The sequence below is a fragment of the Lissotriton vulgaris genome, chromosome 12 (genome assembly GCF_964263255.1).
Source record: "Lissotriton vulgaris chromosome 12, aLisVul1.2, whole genome shotgun sequence".
Classification (NCBI taxonomy): Eukaryota; Metazoa; Chordata; class Amphibia; order Caudata; family Salamandridae; genus Lissotriton; species Lissotriton vulgaris.
In genome coordinates, this window is record NC_141700.1 from 414,277,804 (window position 1) to 414,294,928 (window position 17,125).

The 17,125-nt window shown below is 46.8% G+C and overlaps 1 protein-coding gene across 1 annotated transcript in view; it reads left to right on the forward strand.

The window, feature by feature from the left end:
- FTO (FTO alpha-ketoglutarate dependent dioxygenase) overlaps positions 1–17,125 on the forward strand; it is a 1,722,050-nt gene that overhangs the window by 712,471 nt on the left and 992,454 nt on the right. The window lies entirely within an intron of this gene.

Here is a 17,125-nt window from a genome sequence, read left to right on the forward strand (position 1 = left end):
ACATCCAAAATGTAGTGATTTAATTGGTTAAGCCGTGTGATTCCTTTTATAATGTGATGTCTGATGTCATGCATAAAGAAAGTTTGGGTGAAATTAAGGTTACAAAAATCTTTAACTTTCTAAGATCTCAACATTTATGAGAGGGAGTGTGGACTGTACCACTTCTATCGACAACAGTGCTTTTAAATAAATCTCACTTTAAAAATTGAGTGCTTTGGTGCCATAATGAGTGGCCTTGATGGGAAATATAAGTAGTAGAGGACTCATGGGTGGGACTGCTCAGAAAGAAAAAACTCCAGAGGCTAAACGGCGGCCATTTTGGATAGTAAAACAGAAACAAATGAGCATAGCAATAGGATTCTTCTAGTGTAATCTGTTGCAAGAATCAACTTCGGTTGACTCTAAACCATGACTTAACTAAGCACACATTTACCTTTTAGAATGAGTTCTTCAGATCTGTGAGTTTATCATTGTTCCACCTGAACACCCCTGTAACCAGAATCAATAATCAAATAATAATGGAAAGAAACTGCAAATTAAAAAATAAATATTGATTTTTATAATTAACCAAAAAGTAAGTTCACACAACAGTGATGCAGTACTGAATATTCAGTAGCTTTAAATATGTGAACAAAAAAATGCAATTTTTAAAAAAGAACAAGTAAAATTGCAGTCATTGCATGCACTTAGACAGTTAAAACGCACAGTTACTGTTTGCTGAAGCTAAAAAATGTAATCCACACATTGTGCAGCAATACTCAAATCATAATTATGAACACTGGTTATGGTAATGTTCACAAGTAGAACTTCAGACAGCAGAAAGCCACTTGACACAATAATGGCACATTGTTCTGGTAGGATTCTTGACAGCAATCTGGGTCTGGGTCTTCCACTGCCCGACGGGCGACTGTTTCCTCAAGCCATGATGTCACCCACAAAGGATTATGTGGTAGGCAGGTGCCCTCAGGAAGCTGCCATCTTCTTAGGAGTCCAAAGCCAAAAGAGAAAAAAGTCTTCTTACTGGATGGAGACGTCAAATGATTGAAGAAAACCCGGAATCAGTTATTCAGTGAAGTATATCTTCCAAAGTTCTGGAGCAAGGAGTCAGGATCGGCAAGTTCAAGGAACTAGGATGCAAGTGAAGGAACACAGCTTTGTTGTGACGCACCCTCCAACAAGACTAAAGCCCTATATAGCAAAAGAACAGGAAAAAGATATTACATTGAATATCACATAACAGGAAACATGATGGATTTGAAAATCAGAAAGCAACCAATTAAGACACAGCCATGATGGGAAAAAAAGAATGGACCCTTGAGGTGGTCTAGCTGTGGAGTGTCTTTAAAAGACATCTTCAAGCCCCCTGGGAGGTTATTACCATTTTGGATTGGAGAAACAAAAAGCACAAGGCAAAAAAGCTCCAGATGTGTGAGACTCACTGGCTGCACCTTTGGGCTTCTTGTGGTGCTTTCTGAGCCTTGGGCACAGCAGGACCATGCAATGTACCCCAGGTCTCGGGCGCCTTTGTGGCTGAGATGCTGCAGTTGCAACACACATTGCCTTACAAATGGACTTTCTTCAGTGGTCATGCTTTTGACTCAAGTGAACTAGACTGGGTTTCCATAAATTTGGCCGATTGCTAACATATCTTTCACCACAAAAATAATGTGACATTGGTTTTCAAATTATATATAGGTTTGATTTTCTAATCAAATACATCACTTAAATGGCCGCCAAAACATAGTGTTTTGATGAGTTTTTTCAGCATCTCCGCATCTTTAATCAGACCTTTCAGACATCTGGCATGACCTTCAGATCACAATTGTGAATCCCAGAGTCCCAGCTCACCCTTTCTGCCTTTCTAGGTGGTTTGAGTGGCATTAAAACTGATTAGTAGCAACACTTTTTATTTTAAGTGTTTTAAACCGCCCAAACTGAATTTTATAACCATATGAATGAAGCTGTTGTTATTTGTGTTATTGATCTACCATAAAATATTGAAGTGGAGCTTGTTCGCATTCCCGACACTTCTTTATGACTTAGGCAATGTTCTCCATATTGCTGTAGATTTGATGCTTCAAATGTAAATACTTGTGGCTTTTAATCTTGTGTTACCTTCACCTGCTGTTCTGTTTGACTCAATCTGAAAATGCAAAAAGTCCTTTATACCTGTTCTATACCTAGGATGCTCATATTCACTTCCACTCTATAAAAGTAACCTTGTGAAAAGAACCTTAAACTGCACCACAATCTCTTGACCTCTTTCAGTTTACTTCTTCTGTCTGACAAAAACCACCTTCGTGCTCTACAGCATTTGCTCCAGAGTTGTACAACTCTACACTTTCTCTTTTAACTCTATCTGTCTCATACATACACATGCTTTGATTGTTACCCATGATTTAAATGCAGATAAAATTGACATTGTTCATTCTTGAAGACCTCTTAATATTAGCACTTTTCATGTCCGATTGTGTGATGACCAGATTTCCCTCTGCTTGATTAGACTACTACATATACAACCCATAAAGTGCCAAGTTAAGTGTTACTTTGCAAAACATTGAATTTTGTTTTTATATTCTAATGGATTTCTTTGCAATTTTCTACTGGCCAGTTTTCCCGTATGTAAGGATGCAGTATTTATTTATATTGCTGACCAAGATGTGTCATTTGACTAAATTTTATATTCCCTTATTAGTCTAGTCTCTCTAACTGTATTTTACTCAGTCTATATGCCTGAACCCCGACCCCCCAACAGGGTAGTTCTCAAGTATTAATATCTGATCATATCGACCCCACAGGACTATTACAAAGCTATTCTTCTCACTTGACCTGTTAGGGCCCCCGTACAGAAATAATCCTGAACACCACATCACACACCCCAACATTTTCAAGATAACCTATTCCTTTAATGAAACTGCTGCAAGCCCTTGACACATTATTATACTTGAAAATCAGTATTGTGAACTCCTGCTCAGCCATTAAACATGCTTTAAAGATAACCTCACATCTGCCCATAAATTGCACATTATAGGTGGGCAGATATTTGCCTTCTGAGAATCTCTCTTTTTTATTCAATGAACAGCTCCAAAATAGTCCTTAGTGGATTCACTGACACAGGAAATATAAGAGAATTGGATAGGTGGTACCAAAAATATTGGGTTACCAGTTCCAACAAAAACCTACTTGTTAGAAGTTGTACATCAGAAAAAAATGTACAAAAATATTGTGTGATGTAAATATCATGGCCTATATATTGTCGCCAAAAGAATCGTCCCATTGGGTGTAGATTTTCTATTATTGGCTGAAATGAGGCATTCTTTGTTAATTATTAAGACACAGTATTTATGTCAGACAATAGTTTGATTATGATATTCTGGTACCTTAACCTTGCATTCTAGACAACAACTTTGATGCCGTAGGTGTAATATGTCAGTCTCTGGTTGTGGCCCAGAGTAACTGGAAAGCATAAATAGGCTATCTATACACGGTCACTACCCACCAATACATGAGTGTTGTTCCACTAGAGCGCTCTGTAAATCACTTTCAATACAAACTTGTAAGCCGGTTTTCCGTCTGAGACGTAAAAAACAAGCTTCAATTGGACTTCTCTTCGTGTACCAGAAACTAGATGTATTAGGCGTGTGTTTTATACTAGTTTTAAATTGTGAGTTTGGAATTTTAAGTAGCCGCTTTCCAGGATTTAATGATCACAGTGACCTTATGAAGCCCAGTAAAAGGTCTAATTTTGTCCATCCCTGTGCAGACTACTAAGGGTGAAACTAAATACCTGCACACTTTCACTGTCTCTTTGTTTACATACTGTTTGATTGTCCCAGTGGCACACAATAATGGAGCACTACAGCCAATGGTGGCGTGTCCAGTGGCGGCCGGTACAGATCTGAGCTAGCAGGGTGGGGGGGGGGGGGATGGGGTCTACAAAAGATTAAAAAATGAAACATACACTTACCTCCTGCCGCGTATCTTCCACGTAGTCTCTTCTCCGCGTCGGGACGAAGTCGCAGAACAGGAAGCCCATCTAGTTTCCCCTGAGCCAATAACAACGCTGCAAAACACTTCAATGCAGCATTGTGATTGGTCTGAGCGCTGTAGTTCGGCACTCCGATGGGAACTGGGGGCCTGGGCATGTTCCCCACCTAGGCTGTAATGCAGTCTTGGTGGAGAACATGCTAAGTGTGCATGACAGTTTGGCCGGCCAAAGCATCATCAGAACTTCAGTGTGTCCACCACTCCTTCCCCTGCCCTGCTCTAAGAGCAGAGCAGCCCCGCCATGCTGCCCCAGCAGGACAAAATACAATGATAATAACATCAAGTTATTATCATTTTATTTTTCCTTTCTTTCACTACTTCAAAGCAGTAGGGTGACGCTCCTCCGCATTAGCGGAGGAGCCGCCACTGGGTGTGTCAAATGCAAGGCTCTCTTTGCCTGGCCAGGCTTCAGCATCATTCTTACCTCAGATTCCACTCTACTAACCTAACTCATCAGCATATTTGCTCACTCTTTATTACCATGCAGTCCTTGTGATATTACTGGTGTAATGGCCCTGGGGGGTTAGAAAGCGCATCACTCTACCGCTTGGTCTCAGATAAGTGGAGTGTGTCCACTGACCGCTTGGTCGTAGTAAACCCAAGAGTTTACAGATCAGAGAATCCCATCCTGGAAGCCAGAACACAAGGGCGATGTTACTAACAAAAGAGTGTGGGGCCGTTCTGAGCTGCCTAGAGCTCACTTTGTAAAGCAAATGGTCTGCTGTAACTTGATCTGGTTTTTGTTATCAAATAAAAATGCATTCTGGGTCAGATTTTTTAAATGTTTTACTTAGAAGACTCTAGTATGCAAATATTGATCAAAATCTAAGTTTCCTGCAGTGAGTATAGGTGGATCCCTTGCCCTTGACACCTCAGTTATCAAAGAGAGGGTTTAACTCCAGTGTCATCTTACATCAAGGCTAACATTGCCCCAGTGTCTGCCCTGTGTGGCAAACTGTGAAGATGGCAAGTCACACATTTTACAGACACTATCCACTTTTGTTAGTATAAAATGGCACGCCCAATGCCATTTCCTACATAAATCTGAAGTAACCGCTGCAGAATGGACTGAGATCATTTTGAATGATTGAGTTGATTTTCTGAGTTGTTCTCCAGATGACAAATTGCTTGATTCGGGGACATCAAATCAAAATTCTTGGTGCTCAGTAGTAAATTGGGCCAGCGTGTTTTGGGAAGTGATCCTCGGGGAACGGCTTAGAGTAATGGGGTGGCTCTTTCGCAGCCGCTGCGTACTGAGCTCACCATCCCGTACCTTACTGGGTGTGAGACACAGTCAGTAGTACTTTCTACTAGAAATATACAAATAAGTTTTACATTTTTTGACTGCATTATTTATGTTCATTAATATAATAATGTATTGACTATTATGTTTGGCTGGGGACTTGAAAATACCATGCCATGGCGTTCTTCTCCCTTTCAAGGTTACACAATGCTTTGCGTTACCTGTTATTTTCCTTGCCAACTGCCTCCCCAGACGCAGGGGCATAACTGGGAAAGTGAAGTGACATGTTGAGTGTTGGTGGGTAGAGGGTTTCTTCCAGGGGTGCCTAAGGGGCAGCTGGTGGGTGAGGTCTGAAGAAAGGTGGCGGTGGAGCTGAGAAGGTCGGGGAGAGGCGAGGGCTTGGTTAGGGCAAGTGTTTGGTGATGATGATGATGATGAGGATGATGGTGAGGAGGTTTCAGATGACGGGAGGTGCAGTGCCTGGACTAAAACCATTTCTAGTCATCCCATCCAGCAGCCTGTAGTGGGGCTAAACAGGCCATCCTATGCTGCATGCTCACTGTTGATTTGAGATTACTTCCTCTCCACCCTGACCCCAGGAGCTGCTCTTTTCAGTGATCGGTAGTCCTGTGCAGAAGCCTTGTCTGTACAAGAATTAAACTTGCCGTTTGTTGGCCAGAATTTCTGGTGTTGTGGTTTGTCTCCGCTTATGTAAATCAGTCATTCTCTTTGGTGTAAACCTTGCATCCATTACCTGCTCTTTCGAGCGCTTAATTTGCAGTTGCCAAGGGCTTTGCACTTACTTCTGAAAGGAAAAAAAAATTTGGAAGTGTGCCTTATGTGAGAACCTCAAAGCCCCTTTAGAGTGACTCTGTGTAAGTGTGTGTCTGTGTGAGGAAGCAGTATTTTTTGCTTCTGCACCAGGGATGGGGTTCTGTCTTGCATTAAGCTCCTATGTCCTTTGTAAACTATGTTGCTTTCTCCGGCTCTGCAAAGCAAACACTTGAGGTGCTTTGGTCAGATGATGTGGTTCAGAGCAAAGGAATCGCTGGAATCCACTTAACAAAGCCAGAGAGCATTTCTTGGAGAGTGGAGGGATTGACATTTCACGGACTGTAAAGATATGACAGGGCTGTCCGTTTGTTAGAATCTAAAGGAAATCTGTCTTTTCTATTATCAGTAAAAGAGTTTTTGCTGGGCACTATGGCGACGTGTTTTTATTGTATTGCCATCAAAGCTGTACAGCCCTTGATTTCTCAATATGGGCTGCTGACGTGCATTATCGGACAGACAGCATGGTATAACTCGTAGCGCTTGGTCGGTAGGGTGGTTTACCTGCCGTGAACCTATGTTGGCACCCTACATGAGTGATCAGAGTGGTGGTGGTCTCGTGTCTTGGGTCGCCGCACTTAGCGGTGTGATGGAGAAAGGATAATTGAAACATAGGGCCGCAGGTTGTAATGAGCTGGCAGCTACAGTTTACTGCGCATATCACACGTTGAGGTTAGGATGAGTACAAAGGTTCAATCCACCACTTGTGCTAGAGAAGTAAATAGGCCTTCCACACTGAACTTCTTGTGTTTTTTTTTTTTTGCAGAGCTTTATATAGCGCTGGCCCGGAGGTATCAGAGCGCTTTACATGAAGATCAGCGGGTTACAGGTTACGAAAATTACATTGGTTACAGTTACAAGTATAGGCTTAGGAGGAAAACATGAGATTACACAATGATAGAAGTTATTAGCGCGTAGCATAGCCAAGACGCACGTCTTATGGAGAAAGGAAGGTGAGGGGGCTGGTAAACAGGGGAGAGGAATGCAGATAGAGTCAGGTGGACCGGAAGGGGGAAAGTAATTTAAGGGGAAGAAAGAAGTCAAAACAGTTGGAGAGAAAGACAGATAAAACTGTGAAGAACCTTGAGAAACAATGTCCGATGTCCGGCTGGGTAGGTGATGGCCGCGGGGTGAACCAGAGCCAAACTCCTCTATAGTTGCATAGGACCGCTCCACCGGGCAACGGCCGCAGGTACTCTGGCTCCGTGGTAAGTACAAACAGTTTATAAAGTAGTCAAAGAGAAAGACAGATAAAACCGTGAAGAACTGTGAAAAACAATGTCCGATGTCCGGCTGGGTAGGCGATGGGCGCAGGGGTGAACCAGAGCTAGACTCCTCTATAGCTGCATAGGACAGCTATAGGGTAAGGGAAGGAAAGCGGAGGGGCAGAGAGAGGACCGAGTCTGAGGACATAGAGTAATGCTCTGAGATGTCTAATTAGGAGTATGGTTTTGCGTGAGGGCAGGCCCCCAGGGATGGACTATATCAAGGTACTCCAGGGTGCCAGCCTACTGTGGCACACCTCTCCATGCGCTGTCCTCTATGGTATTGAGTGGTTTGGTTTACTTTGGTTGGAGGCGACTTTCTGACGGACTACGCACATCATCCTATGGCAGTTCTGGTCTGTTGAGTTAATAGCCAGGTTGGTTAGAAGTGGGTTATCCTGACCGATGAGAGGGTACAAATGTCATGCAGTCTTCGTTGATTGCAGGCAGCTAAATTGTTTGGATACCGTTCATTAAGTATTCCTTTTAATCCTCAAGGTAATCTATGTAATCCTGAGGTTTTAACAGCAGAGTTCTTCCAGGGTGGCTGGCCAACGATGAGAGAGTAAAGAATATTGAGGTGATCCCAAGGGCAGGTTATTGTCTCTGTCCTGTTAGTTGGGTAGCCCCTTCTGAGAACCCTAAGACCTCTAATAGTTTGTACGCACAGTGATGCAGGACTTCCATCCTAAGCACAAGGGTTTTATTCTCCTTCATCATTGACTGTGTCCTCTTCCCAACATCCTACAGTGTGGCAGACACCCTAGTCCTGTTTGTCACTCCCTTGGAAAATAACACCTTTACATTGCTTTTGATTGGCTGACCTGTATTCTTCTACTGCTCTGCTTTAGATAACCACTTTTTTTGTTTTTCATTAAGTACCCCAAGTGAGTGCATCTGTTTTCTTTCTTCTCAATTGCTCCCTTACCACTCACGTTAAAAGTACATGCATTCGGATCCAAGGGCGCTGGCGGAGAGCTTCGCTGCGTATTATGTGGACCTCTATGCTTCGAAGGAGTGCCTGCCGGAGTATGTGTTGGACAAGTTCATAGCAGATTTGCCGCCTAAAGCTGTGTCCGATGAGGTGCGCGATCGGTTGGAGCTCCCACTGATGGACGAGGAACTGGGCACGGCTCTGGGTGAGCTCAACTCTGGGAAGGCTCCCGGACCAAATGGGTTCCCCAGTGAATTCTTCAAGAAATATCACTTGCAGCTAGTCCCTCATTAACGGGCGGTGCTGGAGGAGTCCAGGGAGCAGGGTAGGCTCCCCCCAGATTTGAGGCATGCGGAAGTAGTGGTATTTCACAAGCCAGGCCGGCCCCCGGAACACCATGCCTCCTACCGTCCCATCTCGCTTCTGAACGTGGAGGCCAAAGTCTTGGCCAAAGCGTTGGCTAACCGGCTCCTACCTCATATCTCAGTGCTTGTACACCCAGATCAGGCCGGCTTTATGCCACAGAGGATGACTAGGCACAATATTCGGCGGACACACGTGGCAGTGGCAGCGGTCCGACGGACTGGGGAACAGGCCGCATTCCTCCTGGCCGACATAGACAGAGCGTTCGACTCACTGAGCTGGGTCTATCTGTTCGCACTACTGCCCCAGCATAATCTCGGGCCTCGCATAATTTCCTATCTGACACTTTTACACACCGATTTGACGGCGTTGATTCGGGTGGCGGGAGCGGTCTCTTCCAGTTTTTCCATTAGTCGCAGCACCCGGCAGGGTTGCCCCCTCTTGCCATACTTATTCGCCTTGGCTATCGAGCCGTTAGCGGCGTGGGTCGCATTGATGCGCAGTTGAGTGGATTTGAGTGGGCGCAAGGGCTGACTGATAGGATCGCATTGTATGCGGATGATGTCCTTTTTTTTCTTATTGATCTCAATCGGTCGGGCCGCGCCTCTTGCAGATAATGCAGATTTTCGGGGAATCATTGGGGCTATACATGAACCCTCGCAAGTCCACGCTATGGGTGCTAGGGGAGCTGTCAAGAGTTGGCGATTGGGCATCTACAATTCAGGTGGCGGTGGGGGGCCTTAAATATCTGGGGGTGTTTCTATCGGAGGTGCAGACAGTTTCCTTGGAGCGGAATCTGGCGCCAGTATGGGAGCGAGTCCGGGCAGATCTCAAGACCTGGTCGCTTATGCCGTAGACGATCTATGGCAGATCTGCAATTTTTAAAATGGTGGCGATCCCCCAGCTGCTATACCAACTTCAAAATCACCCACATCCAATCCCGCCCAAATGGTTCCAGTTGGTGAACTCTGTGCTCGTGCAGTTTTTGTGGGAGGGTGGAGCGGTGTGTGTGGCGTTACGCACATGCTTTCTCTCCACTTACTGCGGAGGGCTGGCGAACTCGGACATCCTCGCCTACTATCAAGCCTCTCACCTTCTGGTCCTGAATGAGTGGTGGTATGGCGACAGGGGGGACCAGGCATATGCCTTGGAACGCTATCTCACTGGGCTCACATGTTGCACACTATTCTTTACTCGGCGCCGTTGCGGAGTGCAATGCCATCGGCCACACAGGTAGTGTTTTGAATTTGGAGACAGGCTCTGCGCCTTGTGGGGTGGTGGAATACCCTGACTGGGGAAACCCCCTTGTGTAACAATGGGCGATTGCCCAGCCTTGCGACACTACAGGGATTTTGGGGATGGGACAACATTGGCATTTCCACCCTGGGGGATGTACTAAGGGGCACGACACTCCAGTCCTTTCAGGACCTACGTAAAAAAATTGGCATGCCTCGCTCCCAGTTCTTTCGATACCTCCAATTCCGTCATGCATTGTCCCCCAGCCTGGAGGGTTTGGAGTTCCTCCCTGAGTTTAGTCCACTAGAAGCAAAGGTGTTTATGGGGGATCTGGAGACAAAGAAGATATCCCGAATTTACCAATCTCTGGTCACACATTGCTCCCCTACGCTGCAGAGGCTCCGGGAGACATGGGAGGAGGATGTGGGCGAGCTAGAGGAGGAGGATTGGAGGGAGGCTCTGGCTGCCCCTAGGGGTGCGGCAATAGCAATGCGCCTCTGTCCCATTCAATTTAAATACTTACACAGAGTCTATTTCACCAGGGTCCGGCTTTGGCTGGCGGGACTGATTGCCTCACCGGAGTGCCTCCGCTGTGGCAGGGAGGAAGGCACGTTTCTGCATACAGTCTAGTGGTGTGGTTCCCTGAATCTGTTCTGGAAGGGGGTCTTGGCCTGTTTATCGAAAGTGTTAGGGTGGAAGCTCCCACGTATGCCACAGTTTGCTTTGCTGCATGTAATGGAAGGGGTGGGAGGCAATGTGTACAAATGCCCTCTGATGGAACTTGGCATCACATTGGCCAAGAGGGACATAGCCAGGACATGGAAAGATCCACGAGCCCGTTGGTGGCCGTATGGAAAAATGGGCTAGACTTTTGTATGGGATTGGAGCCGATCTTTTTAGCCAGGGGGTGCCCGCGAAAACATTATAACATTTGGAAACGCTGGGCAGATTATAGGGGCCTGTGACTTGAGCCCCCTGTGGTGACAGAAGATCTCCCAGGGGAGTGATGGATGGGTCCCGTGGCACTGGGGTAGTGGGGGTGGGGGGGCCTGGGAGGCGGGTGTGCATATACAGCTATTTCTCTGTGCATTTTAATTTGTGAGTAGGTAGGACTTGTTGGACCTTGCGCGACTCTGGGGGGAGGGTGTTGGGGAGGGGGCGAGTTGGGGGGGTAGGGGGCTGCTGGGAGGGGGAGGGGCAGATTCCTAAGTATTGCTATGTCATATATTTGCTTGTTATTGCTCACAAAGAAAAGTCGATTGCCTTCAGGCCGAGGTAATGCTTAATACCGCAGATGTCTCTGGTTTGCAGAGCCCTGCAACATATGTGCAGTCTAACAATAAAAAATGTTTTTTTTTTTAAAAAGTACATGCATTCGTTGAAATTAAGTTTTGGAGAGACCAGCTGTTGCAATTTGATGCTGTGCTGCTCTGCATTACCCCTTCGTCCCTATCACCATGATGAATTACTTAGTGAGGCCACTGTGCCTCCTATCACAACCTTTTCTCACATATAAAAATCCCTCCCCACTCCGTACTTTCTGTTTCTTTTTTGTGTGCTCCAAACAATCTATGGGCAGGCCCGGTGTGCACGTTCCAGTGACTTTTGGCAGTTCCGTTCCCTGCCGCGCGTTGCTGGCAGTGGGTGCGAGGCCACGCAGAGCTGTTTTCACAGCTCGGCCGGCGGATGTTGTAGCCGGCAGATACCGCGATTCGGGTGTAGTGTCCCCGGTTGCTTCAAGGCAGGCGGCTTCAACCTTCTTGTGTTGCCAGACAGGAGGTCTGCGGGGCTTTCTTCCAGCCGGCTTTGACGGCGTGTTCTTGTTCCAGGGGATCATAGCTGCCAAGGTTTCAGATTGCTCATGTGTGACATTTTCATAATTTCTGTGAAATTATGAGTGACATTCAGCGACTATGAGTGACACTTTCTTGCAAACAGTATGTCACCCACACTTAGAGGTAGCATGGCACAGCCCACATCCTAGGTCGGGCACTTGTTGCCATGTGGGGCTGCAGAGAAACAATAAATTAAACAGAGATTTCAATAATCTGAACTGTCGCACTTCCAGGCGAGGAAGATGGTTAGTAATTGTTTTGGCAGCAAAGACAGGGGTGATGGGTAGAGAAAGCTGGAGTGGCCTCCTGGTCCGGGCCCTGGCACTTAATATTTTTGAGGTGCTAAAATTCTTTTCCTATATCTACTTTCTATCCAAGGCGAAACACCAAACAGAAATTGTTATTAAGCCCATAATTAAGACGGCAACAAGACTCTGAACGGAAAACGCTGTCCGGTGGGGAATTTATTCCACTGGTTTTAAGGTACGCAATGAATTGAGGAATACCTTTAGTATATGAATAGGACTTATTCCATCTAAGCTCCATAAGCATTGGACCACACAAGTCCATGGGAGAGGTAAACACTATTAGTTTTGTTCGAAGTGTATGAGCATAAAGAGTATGGGGAACATGTCGCATAACTCAATGTTTCAAAGGAGCGAAGAATGTTTAAACAAAACCTTAGACATTTTAAAACTGTACTAGCGTATAACTGAAAACCCTATGTGTAAAATTAAATGTTTGTTTTGAACTAGAGATGCCCAAAGATTAGCTGTAGTTATCACAACTGTGATTAAGTAAAAATCTGTGAACACTTAATAGATTGCACCAATGCAACTTAGAGTAACTCTGTGTTTGTTTTTTTAAATTTTTAAATTTCATGTAGAATCTGTCCTGAAGAAGGTACAAATCCAAGAAAACCGAAACGCCGCGTCGACCTGTGATTCTTTGTTTTTAACTGTGTTTATTCAAATGTATTTAATGATATGTTTTTGAAAATGTTTTATACTATGCAACAATGAAATTTTAACAATGTATATATACAATAAATGTTTGACAGAGTAACCCATGGTGTGAAAAATCTTATTTTATCTTTGACATTATTGACATTGTGTCTTGTTTATAGCCTTTGTTTCAAAAAACATAGTTTGTGTTCACGGTGGGGAATACTAAATAACTGCAGTTCTGAACAAGGGTGTATAACAGTCATCTCCTTATGAATCTGGCATCTCTAGGGATAATAGCAAGGAATTGGTCTTACCATACACTGATAGAAGTTGAGTACAAATCATTGTAACTTTACCTCTCCCGCCATATTCAATGGCATGCTTCATAAATATGTTTCTTTGAGAATGAAACGTTCACCCTAGAACTTAAGAACCAGGTGTGAAATTCAGTCTCAGACTGTTCTCTCGTGGGGACACCCCTGTTTTTTAAGATTCACTATCCCCCCAGTCCCCTACTAGCCTGTGCGGGGTCCTCCTTTACTTTTTAACCCGGTTGCTTCAAGGCAGGCGGCTTCAACCTTCTTGTGTTGCCAGACAGGAGGTCTGCGGGGCTTTCTTCCAGCCGGCTTTGACGGCGTGTTCTTGTTCCAGGGGATCATAGCTGCCAAGGTTTCAGATTGCTCATGTGTGACATTTTCATAATTTCTGTGAAATTATGAGTGACATTCAGCGACTATGAGTGACACTTTCTTGCAAACAGTATGTCACCCACACTTAGAGGTAGCATGGCACAGCCCACATCCTAGGTCGGGCACTTGTTGCCATGTGGGGCTGCAGGGAAACAATAAATTAAACAGAGATTTCAATAATCTGAACTGTCGCACTTCCAGGCGAGGAAGATGGTTAGTAATTGTTTTGGCAGCAAAGACAGGGGTGATGGGTAGAGAAAGCTGGAGTGGCCTCCTGGTCCGGGCCCTGGCACTTAATATTTTACAAATTAAGCACTGCCCTGCCTCATTTAGAGTACCAGGGGACCTTAACTAGTTTCACTGTCGAAAACCCTGTCCCGCTCAGGAGTCACCACACTTACACGTTTACGGTAGAGGAACTTTAGGAAAGCAAATAGCCCATTTAGGGAAAGAGTCCCAATGTTGCTCCTTCCGCCTGCGATCGCCATCAAAGGCCTGATGGTTGCAGATAGGAAAAAACACAAATAATGCCCTCTATGCACTTGGAGACAACCTCTCAGTGCATCAGGGGCACTGACGCTAAAACAACAAAATGCTGACCTGGGCAGACATACAGTTTGCCTAAAGTGCTCTTGAAGAGAGTCCTCTTCATAAACTTCCTGAACAGCAGATAAGATGAGGCTTGCCTAGTGTTAGGGGTAAGCTGTTACATATTCTGAACAGGTGTGATGCAAGAGGCCGGCACAGCACACAAATATTTTTCTGTGGACAGGTATTGGCAGAAAAATAGCGCCACATGGTATGAGCTAGTCAGTAGGCATGTGCCATGCTAAGGAGTCCAACGGCGCTCACGTAACTCCAAGCAGACATGGGATGGATAACAAGGAGGCAGGTGAGCAAAGAAAACCATGATACTACTACCGGCAAAGTGTGCATTGGTAGCAGGGATGCTGACACTCACTGTCAGGAGTCCTAAGACCATCAGAAACAGCTCGAGAAGCACGACAGCCCCAGCCTCAGTTGCTCTGCAGCACTAGCATCACAGAAAAGATGCTGCTGCAGGATCAGCACACCGCATGGGTGCCATATCGAAACCGAATGTTTCACATCTGAATACGAGAGTCTCGGGTCACTGAGACTGAGTGTGAAGGAGTGAGTAATTTGCACGGAACGACCAGAAAGTAATTGGGTGGCATACTGTTGGCGATTGCTTGAATTTAGTTTTGTCACTAAACATAGTGGCTTGTGTAAAGAGGCTAACAATGTTTCCTAGAAAGTTCCAGAAATGTGTTCACGAAGTGCTGTCACAACAATTTGATTAAATGTTATTCTCCTTTGAGACGTATGTTCATCCCAGAAATTCAACTGTTCCCCGTTTACAGGAGACTTTATGCATTCACTAGAAGAACATCGTATGGTATGGGCTTAGTTTTAAACGAAAGGGCTGCTCTGCCAAGGACCAAACCACCCGCTGAGGCTTGACAGATTTGTAGCACTTTGCTTTTCTGACTCACCCTGCAGAAATAGAGGAAAAACTAGCGTATTATTGGGCACAAATGGCTTAGCAGGCAACCATTTTAAAAGTTCTTATGAAGAAGTTTAACCCCTTCGCTGAGGCAGCTATTCTGCCGCAGCGCTAAGGGGGAGGCGGGGCCGCGCGGCGGTCCGGTGCTTGTGACGGAACCGCTCCATCACGACCCACGGGTGGGCTGTGCTTGTGACGGAACGGTTCCGTCACGGCCCCGCCCGCTCAATAGAGCGCGCCACGCAGGCGCGAAATCAGCGCCGCGCAGGCGCGGCGAGCGGGCCGTGACGGAACCGTTCCGTCACCAGCACAGCCCACCCGAGGCTCGTGACGGAACGGTTCCGTCACGAGCATGGGAGGGGTTAAAGGTCATGAGTCAGAGTGGCACTTAATTTGAGTCAGGAGCGCCTGACAGTCACGGAACCGTAAGAGCAGGACACGACGTGCTCTGGGCTGGCCTGGGCAGCGCGATCGTGGTCCAGAAGAGGACTAAACTTGCGCTGCAGTGCCATATTCATGATTCCTGTCTGCACTGGACTGCACAATGTAGAGCGATCAGGTACCTGCGGGTAAGGCACCCATTACGCCCGCTAGGCCCCCTTTTGTGCTGCATGACACAACGTGGTGAAGGTGGCAGTCTCCCGGCGTCTGCATAGTGGCTCAGACTGCTAAACTTTTAAACTGTGCCCCGCCCTCACGCTGCGATTGGACAAATTAGTGCTCGAGTTTACTGACTCTCGTGACGTCGTCAGTCAGTGAATTTCGACTTGCCACGCCGTGGCCGAGATGATGTGAAAGTTACATTTGTAGCAGATCCAGAACGCACTGAGCCAGCCCCCACCCAACCCTGCTGCAAGCAGTGCATAGACGCTCTGCCAGTTAAGAGCTTTACTCTCGAGTGGTCGCTCCCCTGTCTCCGCGTTGAGACGTGGTATAGTATTGCGAAGCTGCATTGATTGTGTCAGTTTGTTTTAATTACGCCAGGAATATACCAGCGCTTACATTGCTTGGTCGCTGCTTTGCGGGCTTGCTTTGATTGTGACCTGCATATTGTTTGTACGATATCCCCCGGCGCCCTGCTCTGACCTCCCCTCCATTTTGTATTGTTGTTGTTGTGCTCCGTTCCCTTGAGCCCGCCCCGCCTCCCAGCTGAGCCGCCCTCCCACTACCAATATACAACGCCCCCTGACCTCGCAGCGCTGTGATCCACTCCTCGCTCCTGCCTCGAGTGGTCGCTCCCCTGTCTCCGCGTTGAGACGTGGTATAGTATTGCGAAGCTGCATTAATTGTGTCAGTTTGTTTTAATTACGCCAGGAATATATCAGCGCTTACATTGCTTGGTCGCTGCTTTGCTGGCTTGCTTTGATTGTGACCTGCATATTGTTTGTACGATATCCCCCGGCGCCCTGCTCTGACCTCCCCTCCATTTTGTATTGTTGTTGTTGTGCTCCGTTCCCTTGAGCCCGCCCCGCCTCCCAGCTGAGCCGCCCTCCCACTACCAATATACAGCGCCCCCTGACCTCGCAGCGCTGTGATCCACTCCTCGCTCCTGCCTCGAGTGGTCGCTCCCCTGTCTCCGCGTTGAGACGTGGTATAGTATTGCGAAGCTGCATTGATTGTGTCAGTTTGTTTTAATTACGCCAGGAATATACCAGCGCTTACATTGCTTGGTCGCTGCTTTGCTGGCTTGCTTTGATTGTGACCTGCATATTGTTTGTACGATATCCCCCGGCGCCCTGCTCTGACCTCCCCTCCATTTTGTATTGTTGTTGTTGTGCTCCGTTCCCTTGAGCCCGCCCCGCCTCCCAGCTGAGCCGCCCTCGCCCCTCCCCCCCTTCACCATCCCTATATGACCGCTGCTTTTGCGTGCAGCGTCCACGCGCCGCGACCGCGCCCAATCCGCGCCGAAGGTGCGCCAAAGGTAAGCCCGTCTACGCCCGTCCGCGCCTGGACCGCGCCCAGCGCCAGACCCCCTGGCCCTCGCATTGCCCAGCCCTCCCGCATTACCTACGATGCCACCACCCTCCTAGCCCTTAACCCCGGCCGTCCCCCCAACTGCGTCCAAGCCGCTCCTGGACACACCCATGGACCTTTCTCATGCTACTCCTGCAAATTCATCGGCACCGTCAACAACTCCGCTACGATCACACCTCAGATTCCCGACCCCAACCACCTACAATGCATCTTGCTCAACACCCGATCGGTCCACA